This window comes from Berghia stephanieae, chromosome 8 (assembly GCF_034508935.2).
Source record: "Berghia stephanieae isolate SIO BIC M18660-M18661 chromosome 8, UCSD_Bste_1.3, whole genome shotgun sequence".
In the NCBI taxonomy this organism is placed as follows: Eukaryota; Metazoa; Mollusca; class Gastropoda; order Nudibranchia; family Aeolidiidae; genus Berghia; species Berghia stephanieae.
The window spans coordinates 39,219,262-39,239,261 of record NC_088367.1 but is presented as its reverse complement, the minus strand read 5'-3'; the positions used below and the strand labels follow the sequence as shown (position 1 = coordinate 39,239,261).

Genomic DNA, 20,000 nt, shown 5'->3' with positions numbered 1-20,000 from the left:
ACTGCGCAATAATCAACTAAAATGTCCAAACCCACCAGCAATATGTTTCATTTAGAACCAAAAGTGATTTTAAACAGTGAAAGAGAATTATGTAATTTGAAAGAAAAATAACAAGAAAAAAAACAACCAAAAAAAGAAATCCCAAAAAAACCACATAGCCGCACGGCATAGCCTCGTGGTGAAAGGATTAAAGTTGTCTTCATAAACAATTGACAAGTTGTAAAATTCCGTGTCCACATGCCTTTAGGCCTTACTAGACAAATTATGGTAAGCTCATAGGTAACGGTAACAATCCCTTGCCCCCCCCCCCCCCCCCCCCAATCCCCCTCCGTCTTATCCCCCCTCCCCCAATCAAAATCAAACAGTTGCTAACACACCAAACTGGCACACTCTGGAAAAACCCATGTTTCAAAATGTGGCCAGAAAACCAGATCCTTCAAATATCGATTGATTTAAAGTATGACCCTCATCTTGACCAAAACTTCCAAACCTAGGAGTTCGCGAAGAAGTTTTCCTTCAGTCCCAGGTTGGGTTGGTTTTTGCCAAGATGATAGTCATTTAAATCGATCGATAATCGAAGGACGAGTTTTCTGACTAAATTTTTAAATACGAGTTTTTCCAGAGTAAGACAGTTAACAGGTTAATAAAGACATGTTCAGTAATTAATCACTTCGTGTGTGTTAATGTGTGTGTTTGTGTATGTGTGTATGTGTGCGTTTTTTAGGCCAGAGATAAATATTGGACTTAGATAATCTTATATAATTAATTGAATTAGGCCCAAATAGACGTGCATTTTTTTCAGGTCTGATAACCCAATTCATTATGGGCTCATTGTTGTAATGGAAATCTTTTAAAAAATACACAAAGTATTATCCATTACAACAATGTTAAACTAGGTCCATAAGTGTGTGTAAAACATTATGTTTTGACTTTTATATATTCTGATCACATGAAGAATAAAAAGTACCGATTTTCTTTGTTTAGAACAACGCTGCTCGGATGCCAGACCTGCATATATGTACATGTCGGACCCTACCTTGTGATCGGTTATCAGACTAGTAAACAAGTACAAGTGGTGAGGAAAAGGTGGCTGAATGGTTAGGGCACTCTACTGTGGTCCGGGAAGTCCCGGGTTCGGGCCCCGCTTCAATCACTTTCGTTGTCCAAGAAATGAAATAACTGACGATGGGGCATTTTGGAGGAAGCTAAGGACGGTGTATACTGAAGAAGACGGCCCAGGGAAGAATCATATTTTTATTGGTCAAATATCGATAGCCCATGATATAGATAGTATGCGCTTGGCTAAGAAGCTCGCACCATTGCCATCCGGAAGTATAACGGACCAATACACAAAACTCTGTGTAACAATCATGAACTTTTATAGTCTGGATAATACAGTTAAGTGAGAATTACTCATAATCGTGGATGGCAAAAAAAAAAACAATAACAAAGACCGAGTGACGTCAACTTCGTTATATCTATAGGGTTAAGGGGTTAAATAAGTCAAGACAGTGTGGTATGTAGTATCTTAGTGTAAAGAGCTTTCTATAAAAAAAAAGAAACGGATTAGATATGAATCTCAAAAACTAACAAGTTTCAGGATTTACTCTATATAGCTAGTTATATTTGCGTTACAACTTGACACGAGAAACTCGAACAGTTTTGATGTTTATTTAGGATTCATTTTCTTTTACGACGAAAGCAACCATGTCTTCCTTTCCATCTCTTCATTCTATGCATCAATGTGTCTTGTTGTCTGCCTCTCTCTCTCTCTCTCTCTCTCTCTCTCTCTCTCTCTCTCTCTCTCTCTTCCTTCCCTCTATCTCTCACTCTCATTCCCTCTCTCTGTCTTTCAGACCTCCCCTCTCAGTGAAGATAGAATAATAGAATGCTTGTCACTACAAATAATTATTGCCAATTTCATCGCAGTTTTACAAACTCAAAAAGAACCATCACCACACCACGTCCACCATCATCACCAACAACAATAACGATACCACTCCTCCTCTTACTCCTCCTCCTCCTCCTCCTCCTCCTCCTCCTACTACTACTACTACTACTACTACTACTACTACTACTACCACTATTATTATTATTACTACTACTACTACTACTACTACTACTACTACTGCTACTACTACTACTACTACTACTACTACTACTACTACTTCTACTACTACTACTACTCGCGAGCCCCAGGTTTGAGAGTTTTTATCATGATGAAGGTCATTTATATCGACCGATTTTTGAAGGACGAGTTTTCTGGCCAATTTTTAAATTGCGCGTCTTTCTAGAGAACGGCAGTTACAGTTGACGGGTTTAATCAACACAATACAATTGGATTCTGTAGTCTGATGTCACGCCTCCCGGCAACGGCGGCCATCTTGGTTCTAAACAAAGAGAAATATTTCATACGGGCGGCCGCCATTGTTTCGATAGTTTGGAGCCAATGTTACTAAGTTACCATGCGTCATTTGGAAGGAAGTGACGTTACGACTGTTGAAGCGTATTGTTTATTATCACAATGGTAAAAAAGCCCATAACAAGTATACTGATTACAGCTTTGTGGATATAATAGGCTTTAACAGTCATGACGTCACTTCCTCCTTAATGACGCATGCTAACTAATTAACTGGCTCTAAACTATCGGAACAAAGGGCGTCCTTTTCTTGTGTATCCAGAGAAGAAAAACATTGCAAATATGATCATGTTTTGACTTTTATACATTCTGATCACATGACATGTGTAAAAGTTCGAGTCAGCATGAAGAATACAAAGTACCGATTTTCTTTGTTTAGAACCAAGCTGCTGGTTGCTGGGCGGACGTGACATCAGACTATCGAATCCTATTGCCAAAGCTAAGGAAACTATGAACTGTAAAACGTTAAAAACAAAAATGAATATAGCAGCATCAACAATAGGATTCAATAGTCGCAACGTCACTTCCTTCCTAATGACGCATGGTAACTTAGCAACACTGGCTCTAAACTATCGGAACAATGGCGGACGCCTGTATGAAATATTTCTCCGGCGAGCATAAAAGCGTATCCAGAGGAAAAAAACCACATAAATTTAATCATCTTTTGACTTTTGCACATTCTGGTCACAAGACATAAGAAACGTTCTAGCCAGCTTGAAGAATAAAAAGTAATAATTTCTTTGTTTAGAACCAAGATGGCCGCCGTTGCCGGGCGGCGTGATATCAGACTACTGAATCCAATTTGATACGTCTGGTGTTCAATTTGATCATATAGATAGTATGCGCTTGGCTAAGAAGCTCATAACATTGCCATCCGGAAGTATAACGGACCAACACACAAAACTGTGTGTATCCATGAACGTTTATAGTCAGGTTAATACAGTTCAGTGAGCATTACTCATAAACACGGATGCAAAAAAAAAAAAAAAAAAAAAAAAAAAGAATAACAAAGACATGAGTGACGTCATCTTCGAACTATCTATAGATAGAATGCGCTTGGCTAAGGAGTTCACAACATTTTGCCATCCGGAAGTATAACCGACCAACACACATAACTGTGTAATCATGAACGTTTATAGTCTGGTTAATACAGTTACGTGAGAATTACTCATAAAGGCGGATGGCAAAAAACAATAACAAAGAACTGAGTGACGTCATCTTCGAACTATCTATAGATAGTTGAAGTTGACGTCACTCAAGTCTTTTGTTATTGTTTTTTGCCATCCGCGTTTATGAGTAATTCTCACTAAACTGTATTAACCAGACTATAAGCGATCAAGGTTACACATTATTTTGTGTGTTGGTCCGTTATACTTCTGGATGGCAATGTTGTGAGCTTCACCAGCAAGGGCATACTATCTATATCATTTTCTGAGTAAAAATACAATATTTATTCAATATCTTTTCTCCAAAATTTTGGTTGAAAAAAAAACAACCGAATCTGGAAGTGAATAAATAAAAAACCATTCCGTGTTTGGTATATTTTCGTTGAAGCTGTTTTATTAATTTTGTGTATTTCTTTTGATGATGGTATGACAGAAGTATACTACATATTTATTGGGATTAATGACAGGGAGGTCAAATATTCTGTTAATATGTGGTCTGAAAATCTACCCAGATATGATACAAAGGGGATTGTCAAATTTTTTTTTTTTTAAAATTGAGCTTTATATAGCGTTATATCCACTAAATGTGCTAATAGCGCTTTACAATGGGTCCCGGGTCAACAGCAACATTTAACATGTAGGACGGGACATGATGCCTGTTAGGTGATATTACATTTTTTCGGACAAAGACAACGCTGTTAACGGCCAGGTACTCATTTTACACCCGAGTACGGTGAGAGAATGTGAGTAAAGAGCCTTTTCCAAGGACTCAACTATGCGCCGAGCGCGAGGCTCGAACCCAGGACCTTCCGATCCGAAAGCGAGTGTCATACCACTAGACCACGTAGCCGCATAGTAGGAGGCGTTGTCCGCAAAAGGCAAGGATAGATGTTGGAAAGTATAATTCTAATGTGAGAGTTGTTCATATGTGGAACAGCTTGCGTGATGAAATTGTATGCGCAAAAAAACAAAACAAAAAGAAACAACTTAAATTTGTGCTAAAATAGACTTGACAAATATTGGAAGGAGCAAAGAAAAAAATAATACTGCATTTACACGAATACAGAACAAAAATATCAACACTCGCCGTTTGTGGACCTGGCGTGGCCTCATAAAAGAACACTTGTACTCCGGCAAAATGAATTTATGGTTAGTATGCGCTTGGCTAACTAGCTCACAACATTGCCATCCGGAAGTATAACGGATCAACACACAAAACTATGTGTAACCATGATCGTCTATAGTCTGATTAATACAGTTAAGTGAGAATTACTCATAAATATGGATGGCAAAAATAACAAAGACCTGATTAGATAAGAACCTGTGTTGGGAATCATCCCAAAACATCTACGTATGATGCAGACCTGATTCTGCTACAAAAAATCTTAGTACTACGACTTTTTGCCTTCAATTACAAAAGTGAATTATCTCCTTTGACTAAAAATAAAACGCTCTCAAAAAAGGAAGCTTCGGGGATAGCGGAACTAAATTTTGGATTTTGAAACATTTATCAAATCTTGACTTACTTTGTTTCTGACTTACTAATTTAATTCTTATCAAGCCATGAGGCACAAGGGATCTGCCAAAGACCTCAGCAAAGAGCAGCAAATTTATGATTTTTCAACTGGATAATATGCAGTGACTTCCATCCTCAACACTGAAAACTACGGATTGTTATAGTTTTCACGAAGCAGGTTTGATATTGTGCTCAGAATTTTACAAAAACGGTACAGTTATATTAAAAAGTAGTATCGGCGGGCTTGCAAATTTCCTTTAAAAAAATCCAAACGACCTCTGAATACTCACTTGAAAACACCATGAAAATCTCATCTCAGTTCCATTAATTCTATCTTTTTAAACATTCCCTCCGTCACGAATTAATTAATTAACTCTTTCCTTACTAGCTATTTTTAGAATTTCCAATGAAAATTCACACCCACCCAACACAAAAATAGACGTTTCCTAATCAAATAAAAAAAGTAACAAGTGCATTCTATACAGAATGATGTTCAGCAAAATTAGCTCTACAACACAGTGTTTGGTATTTATTGCTGTAATCAAAGCATTTCTTTAGACTTTGTGATGTACAAGAGAAATCAGAATGATAAAAGTGGTGTCGGTTTTATCGTAACGAATGTGACGATTTTCCTATGGTTGGTAAGGAGAGGGTTAACAAACCTTAATGGAACCGACTCAATCAAATTCAATCAGTTCATCAAATATAGAATCCAAGATAATCAAACAGTTAATTCTTTTTCTTATGTAATGAAAAATCATAAAACTAATGTAGTCACTTCAAAAAACGAGAAGATCTCAAGTACACATAGACTAACACCGCACTTAAACGGAAAGTGTCAACTCGTCTTAGAGATGGTTGAGTCATTTAATTAACCGCCTCTCTCTCTCTCTCTCTCTCTCTCTCTCTCTCTCTCTCTCTCTCTCTCTCTCTCGACTTTCCTTCCGCACATAATTTGACATCGAAAGAAAGATAACTTAATCACCAAGCCATTGCGACAAGGACGATGGTTTTTTCTTTACCTGTGGTAAAGGACAGGTAACCCCGTGGCTAATTGACTTCTGATTGAATTGGCAGGTAAAAAGGTGAAAGGTCAACATTAGATGGAGGGGCCATGATGTCCTTTAGAAAGGGAATAATTCAAATTATCGTACATTGCAGATGGCAGAATTGAACATAAATCAATATAATTGTCTCAACCCAAATAACAAACTACTCGACACGAAACATTTCGTTTCGGACACAAAACCCTTCTTCAGCCAACAACAAAAACAGTTAAAACGATAATATTTCCGGTAAAATTCGAACAAAAACACCGGGTTTTTTTTTTACTTTTCCGGTCTGTTCAATTTTGCTATGATGAGAATTGAACCCACGACCCGACGACTGGTAGGTACGCTATTCTACTGTTTTCATTTCTTGTTGTTTCATTTTAAAACAGTAATATTATATCCTGATATCAGACTAGAGTAAAACCAAATCATGCATTCAAAGGACGACTTAGCCACTCTACCCTCCTGGACAGTTTACATGTAGCACATCCTTATGTGCTAATGACCGGTGATTGATTTGGATCGACAGCTATTGAGCAAGGGTTAACTCAATATATACACACACACATACATACACACACACACATGTATGTATATATATGTATATATAAATATATATATATATATATATATATATATATATATATATATATATATATATATATATATATATTATATATATATCAGGAACTATTATAGAGTATCCTTAGTAGGCAATGATATATATACGATTGACGTAAACCAACTGTTTGAAGTTGTTTTTGACAGCTTAAAAAATGATAATTTTTCATTATCCATTACATACTACGATCAATTATATAAACTGAGAGAGATAGAGATAGATAGATAGATAGATAGAGAGATAGATAGAGAGAGAGAGAGAGAGAGAGAGAGAGAGAGAGAGAGAGAGAGAGAGAGAGAGGGGGGGGGGGGGGAGGGAGGGAGAGGGATGGATTGACAGAGATAGAGAAAGAGGGAGAAATAGGTAATTGGAGAGAGAGAGAGCGAGAGAGAGAAGGGGAAGATAAAGAGAAAGAGAGAGAGAGAAGGGGAGGGGAAGAGAAAGGGAAAGAAAGAAAGAAGGAAAGAAAGAAAGAAAGAAAGAGAGAGAGAGAGAGAGAGAGAGAGAGAGAGAGAGAGAGTGTGTGTGTGTTGATAGTAGATAGATAATTATTACACACAGAGTTGCGTCATATCGTGGGTTAGATATTACCTCTAAAATGGGATCTTATCTAGGAGTGTACGCGGAAAATCCTCATAATTTGGAGCGTGGGTTCTTGCTCCTGCACTGCGCGCTCTACACAGTGACCTAAAATGACGTTTTCAGTTCCCTCAGCATGATTTATCTCTTGACTTGCATGTTGATGAGGCGAATGATACTTGTAATTAAGGCCGAAGTAATTAAAAAATATCACTTCGGGTCAATGTGTTAAGTGTGCAGTTTTGGAACAAGAACCGACCCCGGATGAACACCCACTTCAAATAATGACGTTTCGAAGATTTTCCGCACACATTCATCGGCAGGATCCCATTACAGAGGTAGTATCTATACCAGTATAACGCTTTGACAGATATGACAAACTTAAATTGTCACAAAAGATTGAGTAGTCGGTTGTGTCTGTCTAATGCCACCAAAAGATCAAAGAAAGCATTATTATCACTATAAGACATAGGCACATCAGTGCTATTAAAAGTTCACTTTTAGTTTTGTGACCCTCATGATACACAGGTAGGAACTTTACAAATTAATTAAATCGTAAGTGTGTTTTCCACAAAAGCTGCGTATTATAAACAAATGTGTTGATTTATATCTTTTCACGTGAGAGCCAAAATACGTCAAGATTTTGCACTGTTTTTCTACCAGTGTTCTCTCTGACACGTGTACAGTTGGAAGCATTCGACTGCAAGCGTTTTCTCTATTTTTTTAGCTAACCAATCAAAATGTAATAAAATGATAATAAGCATTCTGATTAGTTGACTATAAATGAAAGCATGACAATCCACTCACTGATGGTCGTCCTTCCACCGAACGTCTCTTCTGACGTCATCACACACTCGAGGTGTAAGGCATCATAGTGCGATTGGTTTCAATGGACGGAGAATATCGTGTCAAAACGCTGATGGTGAGCGTGATTACTATGTGGTATCAAGTGTTACTCACAGGTGGGATATCTACACCTCCAGTTTGGAGTAAATTTATTGTGGTATGAGTGTGAGGTCAAAAAGAAGGTTCATGCACGAACGGACGGGAAACATTCGATGTGTCAACAAGAGAATTCTTTAGAGAAATAGACCATAATGCGAAGCCAGGGTTTATCTCAATTTCATAAGAGATAAACGGTATGTTAGGCTCCGAAACCTCCCCCCCCCCCCACACACAAGATACTCTACACGGATTGGAATTGTATCCTTGTTAAGGAGAGGATTGCTCGACCACCTGGGCTATCGGAACACCTATTCAAAGTGTCAGATTTGCCTTGGAATTTGTATTCAAACGAAATTATTTATCAATCGAGCACTTCTATTATCTTTCAACGTGATTGATCGATTTGCGGTGTAAAATAATTTGAAAACGATCTCTTTATGAAAAATACTCACAATTTCAAAAATTGTTACATCACAATTATCGGTCAATTTCATACTATATGCCTACCTGTGGGGTGGAAGGCCTTCCGGTTTGCGAGTGTTTCTTATAATGATTTGACACTGCGATGATTTGATTTGCACTATTACACCGTACAATGCCATGCATTATTTTTCAAAACTCGACTGGGCAAAACATTTGCAAAAAGTGTTCAAAATCTGACGGACCCGAAACTTCGGCTGGTCAGCTTGTATTCAAGACAGCTATAATTAGTTAGTTTGCTCAGCAACAGAGTACCCAAGATTTGGTCAAAGACTGGTTGGAGTTTTTGCAGTGACAGCGATATTTAGAGACGAGAAACTTCTGAAGTGGAAATAGGGTTATAATAGCAGAATATGCGTACCTATGTCAGGTCGTGTCAGGTCGGTAAACATCCTCTCGCTCATAATGTTTAATGTGTAAAACAATTGAAATTTGGCACGGATTTTCAAAGCTTCGATATTCAGTTGAGTGATTCTTCTCACTAAATTTTCTAAGACAAAAAAACTTTTGTGTGTGTATACGATTGATAAAGGGGACGGAAATTGTGTGTATTTTATTTAAACACATAATTTTCAATTCTCAAATAGCATGTTTACCGACTTGACATTGAACACCCACATACGGAAGGAGCCCCTATGTTTCACGTCCCCATATTTTGATTTTAGTCTCTGGTTTTACCTTGTAAGACATTCTTGTTTATATCGAGTTTGCCATAGAGTTAATCTTTGAATAAGTGAAACATCTCTTTCTTTGTTATTCCATCAGGTAAATAGCATAGAATCAAAAGCATCTATGATGTAAAAAAAATAATGCTTTTGATTTTGGTGTCATTGACTCACAAACTGTTATTAGCTGAAATCGAGACCTACCAAAACAGTCTACTTTCTAAAAATTGATGATTCGCACACAACTAATATTTCCTGCTATTTATCCCGTTCCGTCGTCTTGACTATTTAATTTCCAGTCAACGAAAAGGCCGAGCCACCCTTAATACATGCCAAACAGACAAACAGGTCAGGCCCAGTAAGTGAGGAACAATATTTTGACATGCTGATGAAGGAATTGTATCACAACACTTGACGACATGACTGAATATGCATTGTATTTCAATCATGTGTTAAAACTATGAGTAACGCTCATGATCTATGGGTTGCTTGCTTAGGGAGATCGGCAAGTGGTTAAAGTGGATACGGGTCTTCGGTTTACGGTCCAGTCAGTGGTTGATATCAGGGGCCAAATATACTTTATTTTAAATTTCCGACTCAAATACAAAACCATTGAAATGGTTATTCGAATAATTATAATAAAATATACGGTCACTGACGTAATTTTCAAAAGTCTATGTTGATTGAATCGTTTGAGACTAATACAATGAGATATCTGAAAAAATAAAGACATCCATGTCAATAGATTGACAGGCATAACAACAAGAGGTCACAAAGGAAATGTCAATGGGAGGGATCTATATTCAATGTTTTCATCCAATTTAGTCATCGATCACATGATTTGTTGCTGTCAAAGGATTGGATATGTCTCTTAATAAAACAAGCTGCTTGTTTCTGAAAGTTGCAAACATACCCATGAGTCATGCTGAACAAAATGACCAATTGTGCCGTTGGATATTTCTCAAACTGTGAACACTTTTCGACATGTGGGTCATTTTGAGCACACTTTGCAATGTGACCAATGGCCTCGAGCACATGGAAAGGTAATATAGATCATCCCCATTGTGAGCACTTGTTTAAAATGTAGAACATGAGGAACATATCCTATGGCCCGGCCATTGACCTGAGCACATGATCATGAACATACAATACTGATTGTCCAAAAATGTACGGGTAGACTCAACTTTGTTCGGTATTTTTGTTGTTGTTTTACAGATGTCAATGTCTTCAGTTGCAATTAAAGGTCTAAAAGTTAATACGTCGTCTTTTGACTTAACCCTTTGTTAGCGTGATTCGAGTCTATTCTAACATGACATATTAGAGTGAAAGTTGCACTCTATAGATAGTATGTGCTTGGCTAAGAAGCTCATAACGTTGCCATCCGGAAGTATAACCGACCAAAACACAAAACGGTGTGTATACATGAACGTTTATAGTCTGGTTAATACAATTCAGTGAGCATTACTCATAAACGCGGATGGCAAAAAACAATAACAAAGACCTGAGTGATGTCATCTTCGAACTATCTATAGATATAATGAAGTTGACGTCACTCTGGTCTTTGTTATTGTTTTTTGACATCCGCGTTTATGAGTAATTCTCACTAAACTGTGTTAACCAGACTATAAACGTTTAAGGTAACACATAATTTAATGTTTTGGTCCGTTATACTTCCGGATGGCAATGTTGTGAACTTCTTAGCCAAGCGCATACAATCTATAGAAATAACGAAATTGACTTCATTCAGCTCTTTGTTATTCTTTTTAGACAGCATATTGTTATGATTAGTTATCACTAAATTATATCAATCAGACTATAGATAGTATGCGCTTGGCTAAGAAGCTCATAACATTGCCATCCGGAAGTACAACGGACCAACACACAAAACTGTGTGTATCCATGAACGTTTATAGTCGGGTTAATACAGTTCAGTGAGCATTACTCATAAACGCGGATGGCAAAAAACAATAACAAAGACCTGAGTGACGTCATCTGCATACTATCTATAAACGTTCAAGGTAATACATAGTTGTGTGTGTTGGTACGTCATACGACTGTCGGATGTTGTGAGTATTTTACTTTAGCTGATAGCAACAGTATGAAGTCTCGCCAAAGGGCATGATCTACTATATTAACTTTCCATGTGCTCGAGGTCATTGGTCACATTGCTAAATGTGCTCAAAGTGACCCACATAGTGAAAAGTGTTCACAGATTAGGAAATATCTAACATCGCGATTGGTCATTTTGTTCAGCTTGACACAGGGGTATATTTACACCTTTCATAAACAAAGCTACGTGTTTATATGTGTCAAGATATATCCAATCGTTGAACGGCAACAAATCAAAGTGTGGGTAGACATCTTGTTTAAGCATTGGGATTCAATAGTCTGATGTCACGTCCGCCCAGCAAACAGCAGCTTGGTTCTAAACAAAGAAAATCGGTACTTTTTATTCTTCATGCTGGCAAGAACTTTTTCACATATCATGTGATCAGAATGTATAAAAGTCGAAACATGATCAGATTTATAATGATTTTCTCCTCTGGATACACTTTTATTCTCGTCGGAGAAGTATTTCATAGGGCGGTGATGGAGATAATGGGGTCCGCCATTGTTCCGATAGTTTAGAACCATTTATTATGCGTCATTACGAGGGAAGTGACGTCACGACTGTTGAACCCTATTTGCTTCGCTTGCTTGTTTGACTGTTTTTTTTTCTGGGTTTTTCTTTTTTTTTTTTTGTTTCTTGTCAGAAGTCAATGATCTCTGCTAAAGAAATTTGAAGTTCACACGTCATTGCGGTATTTTAACCAGTTATGTACGCACTCGGGTAAAACATATATTTACAAATTTGGCTAGAAAACTCGTCCTTCAAATATCGATCGAGTTAAATAAGCCTCTCTCTCTTAAACCTGGGACCTCGCGAAGTCCCAGATTAGAGAGTTTATGACAAAATGGCTGTCATTTAATTAACTCAGTCGATATTTGAAGGACGAGTTTTCTGGTCAAATTTTACAATATATGTTTTTTTTCAAGACTACAGCACATAACTGGTTAAATATCTCGGCATTTGGCAATTGAGAATAGTTATAAGGTCTTGGCTTGTTTAATTGAAAGGTGAAAAGTCAAGTTTCGTCGGCCTTGGTCTGTATGAAATCTCGACAGGACAAGGAAGGAGGATGTGACGCCATATTTAGGCCTTGTTGGTAATGTGATTGAACGATAGGCATATGTAGGTGTGCGTGTGTGTGTGTTGTGTGTGTATGTTGTGTGTGTGTATGTTGTGTGTGTTGTGTGTATTGTGTGTGTGTGTGTAAGTGTGCGTTTATATGTAAAGGATTGAGTCTTTAGGCAGGCGTCATTGGTAATTTATTGATTGAAAGATGGGCATGTGTGTGTGTGTGTGTGTGTGTGTGTGTGTATGTGTTAGAGACAGATAGACAGAGGGAAAGATGGAGAGATAAGGGGGGGGGGAGAAGAGAGAGAGAGTGTGTGTGAGTGTGTCTCTGTATGCATGAGAGAGATACACAAATACACACAGAGACAGAGAGACAGACAGAGAGACAGAGAGACAGACAGACAGACAGAGACAGATAGACACACACACACACACACATACACATATAGATAGATAGGCAGAGAGAGAGAGAGAGAGAGAGAGAGAGAGAGAGAGAGAGAGAGAGAGAGAAGAGAGAAAGAGAGAGAAAGAGAGAGAGAAAGAGAGAGAGAGAGAGAAAGAGAGAGAAGAGAAAGAAGAGAGAGAGAGAGAGAGAGAGAGAGAGAGAGAGAGAGAGAGAGAGAGAGAGAGAGTTGCTTGCATGTATGTGTGTGTGGCCGTATGAGTGTGAGTGTGAGTGTGTGTGTTTGTGTGTTTGTGTGTGTGTAAACGCCTTGAGGGTAATCATTTCATGGTTCATCAGTTGATTGGAGACATCCAGTGGTCAGTACGAAGGCAGTTAATCACAAATTGGTGTTAGGTCGAATCATTCACTGGGTGGTCAAGGCTTTACACGTGGTCAGTTAATGAGACGAAGAAGGACCTTTCTTATTATATGGATCTGTTAACTAGTTCTTGCGTACTCTTGTGAAAAACACATATTTAGAAATTTGGCCAGAAAACTCGTCCTTCAAATTAATATCGATCAATTTAAATGAACCTCGTCTAAGCAAAAACTTTCAAACTTTGCGAAGTCCCAGGTTTGAAAGGCTTTGCTAAGACGAGGGTCATTTAAATCGATCGATATTTGAAGGTTGGATTTTCTGAACAAATTTCTAAATATGTATTTTTCCAGAGCACGACAGAGTTCTGCCGTACTTCGGAAGGACTCGTATCTAAAGATTTGGCCAGAGTAATCGTCCTTCAAATATCAATCGATTTAAATAACCATCATCTTGGCAAAAATTCTCCGACCTGGGACCTCGCGAGGTCTTCTTTCAGTCCCAGGTTTAATAGATTTTGCCAAGATGAGAGTCATATAAATCCATCGCTATTTGAAGGATGAGTTGTCTGGCCAAATTTTTAAATACGCGTTTTTCTCTTCTTCTCAAGAGTACGCCAGTTAAATGATTAACTCTCTCCTTACTGATCCTTTTCAGTATTTCCCAAAATGTCAGGCTCACCCAGGAGAAAAATTGTTTTTTTTTAAAACTCAAACAATCTCTCTACAAAACAACTTTATGTTCTTATTAATTAAATAAAGATCATTGTGATGTTCAAAATAAATCTGAATAAGAATAAATGTATATTGTGTCGTAACAAACGTGACGATTTTGCTGTAGGTGGTAGGTAGAGGGTTAACTAATAAATAGGAAGGGAAACTTGACACATCCCGAAGGCACGCGGGCCTGGTTATAAGCGACGAGTGGAGTGGCCCCGAATGGTACAATTTTATTATATTTTAGGCTATGCAAGGGTGAGCCTGTGTTTGGACGAACGGACAGATAGCACCTGTTATGAAGTGCATTTTGTATCTTTAAATACTAAAACAGCATGAGCTTTCATCTAAAACATTATTCACTAAATTATGTGCTCAAAACGATTTATAATGGACCACACACCTTCAGCATTATTTAAGTAATTAACTCCCTCCTCACCAACTACAAAAAAAATGGTCACATTCGTTACGATACAACCAACATTTTTTCTTATTAGATTTGCTTTACAAATCACAAAATTTGAAGTAAAATCTTTGTTATATTTACAGGAACATAATGTTATTTTCAAAGCTTGTTTTCCTGAACGAAATTGTGTATCGCATGTACCTGTTGCTTTAAAATTTGAGTTTACCAATTCAATTGATATGTTTAGTTAGTAAGACATTTCAATATAAATCTGGTAAATGGTCGGTAAGGAGAGAGTTAAAGGGTCTTTTCCAAGGACTCAATTGGCGTTATCCAGATGGGACTCGAACCAATGACCCACGAGTCCGAAGGCGAGTGTCATATCCCAGGCCTTGCGAGGTTCCAGGTTGAGAATTTTTTTTCCAAGATGATCATGAGAGTCATTTGAATCGATCGATATTTGAAGGACGACTTTTCTGGCCAAACTTTAGAATACGTGTCTTTCCCGAGTACGCAAGTTAAGTGATTAACCAAATAAAAAGCTAGTCATGCCATTTTTTGGTTGTGTCCATTTTATTAAGTCCTTCAGAACCATAAGGCACAGGTAGCCGGAGTCTATCCCGGTTTCAATAGCGTGAATAGGATAATAATAGCAATTGCTTGCTATCCTTTAGATAGGCAGCTAGTCTATCGCAAAATACTTTATGCCGGATCTAACGGGCAACAGCGTAGACATTTAATTTATGTTGATTTTTGTGTGGCTGTGTGGTCTAGTGGTATGACACTCACTTTCGAATCGGAAGGTCCTGGGTTCGAGCCTCGCTCAGCGCCTAGTTGAGTCCTTGGAGAAGGCTCTTTACTCGCATTCTCTCTCCGTACTCAGGTGTAAAATGAGGCCTGGCTGTTAACGGTGTTGTCTCTGTCCGGAAAAAAAATTGTAACACCGTCTAACGGGCGTTGTCCCGTCCTAAATGTTAAATGTTGTTGTTGACCAGGGACCCCTTGTAAAACGCTTTGGGCACATTTAGTATATTGCGCGATAAAAAAGATCATTTTTTAAAAAGATTTGTATAGTTATTTGTCTAATTTTCAATTTCAGCCCTTTCAGACCACATGCTTCATTACACAATGGTGAGAGGAGGCCACTTAAAGAAAAAGAAAGTTTACGTATGCTAAATCATTCGTCCTTATTCTTTTATCTCCCTTTTCAAAGAAAGAACTGGGAAAATATTACGAAATCTTTTGATGAAACAACTTGTCCTTTCTCCTCCTATAAACGTGTCCGTTTGCTTTTTAGGCATGTCGTCCAAAAGAAATTGAATAAACGACGGACAACGAACTTCCAAACCCCATAGGTCATCAAGGAAACAGACCAGCTTGCTGACAATTCAAAGTCGTAAGACTACCATTGATTTGTCTCCCCTTGACGACTCATACTAGGCAATCTTCTGTTTTGGAGGCCTGCTTTGCCGTCTGCCGTCATGTGACTGCTGTCACGTTAATGTGTCGATGACGTCACTAGCGGCGAGAGTTTGTACGAGAATGGGCGAGAGATGGACATTGTGACACTGTACTTGGATGACCCGTCGGCTTTGACAGTCTCACAATTGATTATATTTCCTTATGGTCCGAACTCCTGGCTGACAAATGTTCGTTATTAGTAAGCTTGCAGTGTTTTCAGACTTTTAGGTCATAAAAGAAACGGGGAAAAAAGAAGATGATGGGCCAGACAAACTATTATAGACATCGCGTTTATTAGCAAAATATGATAGTCCAGCTGCCCAATCCCCACTGGGTGGACCGAGGCAACTTATGTCCAAATAGACGTACATTCGAGGTTTCTAGTTGTTGGATGGAGCCTCTTTGACCTAATTTAGATTGTATTGTAAGAAATAATATATTTTTAAAATTTCTGTTTTTCTCATAAATCATCATATAAATCATTCCGGCTATTCAGATTATTTCATAAAAATAAAGGAAAATTCCAAATATTGAATGTTGGGTTCAATACCAGACAAGGAAAAGAAAGAAAGAATGTGAAAAAAAAATCACTACCCCCCCCCCCCCCCCCCCCCAACACCCCCCCCCCCCCAAAAAAAAAAAGATGTATAATGTTTTTCTGTTCTGGATACACTTTTATGCTCGTCGGAGAAGAATTTCATAAGGGCGTCCGCCATTGTTCCGATAGTTTAGAACCAGTTACTAAGTTACGAGGGAAGTGAAGTCACGACTGTTGAAAACTATTCCGGACACTTTCCGAATCACTTGTCCTTCAAATGGACATATAATATCCTACAATGAAAAAAAAAATAATGATTCAATCAACGACTTTCAAACCGTGACAAACTCATCACCCCCTATCGATAATAGGTGCCTTTATTGCCACACCCCTACCGACTCCCTCCCAAGAATGACCATAACACATCGATAAAACAGAATCTACCCGGAGCGATCAACACTCATCCCTCCTGTTACCACTAGGGTTGCCAGGTTGTTTTTTGTTAAATGTGCTAAATAAATCATAGAAACATTGTCGAAATGTGTGAAAAGTGCTTCAGTGAAATTTACCCCAATGTGATTGTTCATGGTTGATATATATGTATTTCTAAAAAATGTCATTGTATGAAATAGGTACGTTTTATACTATTTAAAAAAAAAGTAAATTTACTGAAACCTTATGCCCCCTCGCCTCTCTCTCTCTCTCTCTCTCTCTCTCTCTCTCTCTCTCTCTCTCTCTCTTCTCTCTCTTCTCTCCCCCCCCTCTCTCTCTATCTATATCTCTCTCTGATATATTATTTGTCTGGTGGTGTGGTGGTGTGTGTGTGTATGCATTAATGTCTTTCTGTGTGTCTGTGTCTTTGCATTTACGATAATCTGTAATCTTTTTGCTGTCTCTAAATTTATTTAGTGGATTTGGCGCTATATAAAAGCTCACGTTTTAGTATTCAATTGTTGTGCAATTTAAAATAGATCTTTATGTTTTTATTGCTTTTTTGTTGTCGGCTGAAGATCGGTTTGTATTCGATATTTCGTTCTTTTTTGAAGCTACTTTATTCATTTTGTTTAATACTTTTTACAGTCCACGGCTTCTAACAGTTTAATGTCACTATGATATTGGTGCTATGCGTTTAAGTAAAATACTCAAAACATCCGTCGCCTGATATGACGTACCAACACATGAAACTTTGTGTATCCTATCGTCGATTTCGTTTTATTCCATTCTATAGATAGTATGCGCTTGGCTAAGAAGCTCACAACATTGCCATCCGGAAGTATAACGGACCAACACACAAAACTATGTGTAACCATGATCGTCTATCGTATGGTTAATACAGTTTAGTGAGAATTACTCATAAACGCTGATGGCAAAAAAACAATAACAAAGACATGAGTGACGTCATCTTCGAACTATCTATAGATAGTATGCACTTGGCTAAGAAGCTCACAACATTGCAATCCGGAAGTATAACGGTTTCAACACACAAAACTCTACCATGAACTTTTATAGTATGGATAATACGGTTAAGTGAGAATTACTCATAAACGTGGATGGCAAAAAAAAAACAACAAAACCCAAAAAAAAAAAAAAGCAAACAAACAACAAAACAATAAGAAAGACCCGAATGACGTCAACTTCATTCTATCTATACAATACAAAGCTAAATACAGCACAATAACACTCACCAAGCAACCAAAAAAAACAAAACAGCCGTTAGTCAAGTTAGGTCCTTCATCATGTGACCTGGGTACGTGTGGTCACGAGTTTTTATAACGCAGGGGTAACCAAACATTGGAACTTGCTCAACGTGTTTTCCACCCACCGGACAATACACACTGCTGTAGGTCAGTGGTCAACAATGTGTTTTATTTCAGTCGTCCACCCCGTCTATGAGATACGTAGTATGCGGTTGGCTAAGAAGCTCACAACATTGCCATCCGGAAGTATAATGGACCAACACACAAAATTATATCTTCTTAGTCTAAGAGATAGTTGCGCTTGGCTAAGAAGCTCACAACATTGCCATCCAGAAGTATAAGGGACCAACACACAAAGCTATGTCTGATTATACAAATTGTTATGACCTTATTGTTGTGGTGGAAACACCCTCAAACCAAAGGAAAATATTATCCATTACAACAATTTTCATGTAATGTTTCACGCTATAGATAGAATGTGCTTGGCCAAGGAGTTCACAACATTGCCATCCGGAAGTAGAACGGACCAACACACAAACTCTGTGTAATCATGAACTTTTATAGTCTGGTTAATACAGTTTAGTGAGAACAACTCACAAACGCGGATGGCAAAAACAATAACAAAGGCCTGAGTGACGTCATCTGTACATCTATAGATAGAATGTGCTTGGCCAAGGAGTTCACAACATTGCCATCCGGAAGTAGAACGGACCAACACACAAACTCTGTGTAACCATGAACTTTTATAGTATGGTTAATACAGTTTAATGAGAACAACTCACAAACGCGGATGGCAAAAACAATAACAAAGGCCTGAGTGACGTCATCTGCATACTATCTATACAAACTGGGATAAACTCTGCTCCATGAGCCTATTGGCTCTGGAGAATGATAATGTTGTTTTTTAGTTCTTGTTTTGCAAAGTTATATTTAACATGCTTTTAAATTTGAGTTTAAAATTCCATATTCATTGAATATTTCGGGGAAAAGTGCTAAAAATGGTCGGTAGGGAAAGGGTTAAATTAAGCCCATCATTTTTGTTCGGTATCAGACCTGCAAATATATGTACCTCGTACAAGATGGATCACATATCAAGGACATCAAATGACTATTAATTTTTCTCACCGTCCTGTGAATGTCGCCCATAAATCCAACCTGCTTGGCTCTCGACCACCTTGTACAAGTGACCAAATCAAGTATGGACTAACAACTGGTTAGTTATAAATGGGCCCCACGACAGACACGGGCCCCGAGGCCCTGTAAGACTGTATGACGTCAAAGAGTACCAATATGGCTTTTTCATTAGAGCAGAGATGATGATGGCGATGAGAATGAGGTTGTTGATGAGTAGATAAAGGGATAGTAATAATAACGATTACAATAGGGAAAAGATCATAAAATGTAATAACATTTAAAAACGTTAAAAAGATAACAATGATACCACCAGAACCACCGAAAACCAATATTGACGATGCTGATTATGATAATAATGATGATAATATATATATATATATATATATATATATATATATAATAAAATATATAATAATAAAAATAATAATAATAATAGTAATGATAATAATAGTAATAAAAACATAATAATAATAATAAAAAAGAGAATAATAATAACAATAATAATAATAATAGATAATAATAATAATAATAATAATAATAATAATAATAATAATAATAATAATAATAATAATAATAATAAAATAATAATAATAATAATAATAATATAATAATAATAATAATAATAATAATAATAATAATAATAATAATAATAATAGTAGTAGTAG

At 37.5% G+C, this 20,000-nt stretch overlaps 1 protein-coding gene across 1 annotated transcript in view; it reads right to left on the bottom strand.

Annotated features, from left to right (window-relative positions):
- Window positions 1-20,000, bottom strand: part of LOC144978651 (uncharacterized) — a 70,820-nt gene that overhangs the window by 50,191 nt on the left and 629 nt on the right. The window lies entirely within an intron of this gene.